Source organism: Kogia breviceps, chromosome X (assembly GCF_026419965.1).
Source record: "Kogia breviceps isolate mKogBre1 chromosome X, mKogBre1 haplotype 1, whole genome shotgun sequence".
Taxonomy (NCBI): domain Eukaryota; kingdom Metazoa; phylum Chordata; class Mammalia; order Artiodactyla; family Physeteridae; genus Kogia; species Kogia breviceps.
The window spans coordinates 5,597,593-5,598,695 of record NC_081330.1 but is presented as its reverse complement, the minus strand read 5'-3'; the positions used below and the strand labels follow the sequence as shown (position 1 = coordinate 5,598,695).

Sequence of the window (1,103 nt, the reverse complement as noted above, 5' to 3'; positions counted from 1 at the left end):
ACCCTCTGAGGGACACAATATTATTATTATTATTTTACAGATTTTGCAGGGATTAATTAACTTGCCCAAAGTCCCATAGCAAGTGTGTTGCAGAGCAGGGGTCTGAACTTAGACTGTCTTGGCCTTGACAAGGAAAATACGTTTTTAAAAAATGCTATCACTTAAAAAAAAATTTATTTATTTAATTTCTTTATTTTCTTTATTTTTTTGTCTGCGTCAGGTCTTTGTTTTCTTAAATAAATTTATTTATTTATTTTGGCTGCATTGGATCTTCGTTGCTGTGCGTGGGCTTTCTCTAGTTGTGGCGAGCGGGGGCTACTCTTCGTTGTGGTGCGTGGGCTTCTCACTGCGGTGGCTTCTCTTGTTGCAGAGCAAGGGCTCTAGGCACGTGGGCTTCAGTAGCTGCAGCACGCAGGCTCAGTAGTTGTGGTTCACGGGCTTAGTTGCTCCACGGCATGTGGGATCTTCCCGGACCAGGGCTCCAACCCGTGTCCCCTGCACTGGCAGGTGGATTCTTAACCGCTGCGCCACCAGGGAAGTCCCTTTTTTTTTTTTAACATCTTTATTGGAGTATAATTCCTTTACAATGGTGTGTTAGTTTCTGCTTTATAAAAGTGAATCATATGTACATATACATATATCCCCATATCCCCTCCCTCTTGCGTCTCCCTCCCTCCTTCCTTATCCCACCCCTCTAGGTGGTCATAAAAAACATGGAATGCTTCACGAATTTGCGTGTCATCTTTGCGCAGGGGCCATGCTAATCTTCTCTGTATTGTTCCAGTTTTTAGTATATGTGCTGCCGAAGCAAGCACTGCGTAAGGTCTTGGTTGCGGCATGTGGGGTCTTCGTTGAGGCACACGGGATCTTTTGTTGCGGCACGGACTCTTTGTTGTGGCTCACGGGCTTCTCTCTAGTTGGCGCATGGGCTCCAGGGTGCGTGGGCTCTGTAGTTTGCAGCACACAGGCTCTCTCTTCGAGGCATGTGGGCTCAGTAGTTGTGGCGCGCGGGCTTAGTTGCCTCGCGGCATGTGGTATCTTAGTTCTTCAAGCAGGGATCGAACCTGCATCCCCTGCATTGGAAAGCAGATTCTTTACTACTG

General features: G+C 46.8%; 1 non-coding gene across 1 annotated transcript; it reads right to left on the bottom strand.

The window, feature by feature from the left end:
- Positions 1 to 707: 707 nt before the first annotated feature.
- Positions 708 to 815, bottom strand: LOC131749114 (U6 spliceosomal RNA). Its single transcript, XR_009333222.1, has one exon. It is a non-coding gene; the product is annotated as a U6 spliceosomal RNA (small nuclear RNA).
- Positions 816 to 1,103: the final 288 nt, after the last annotated feature.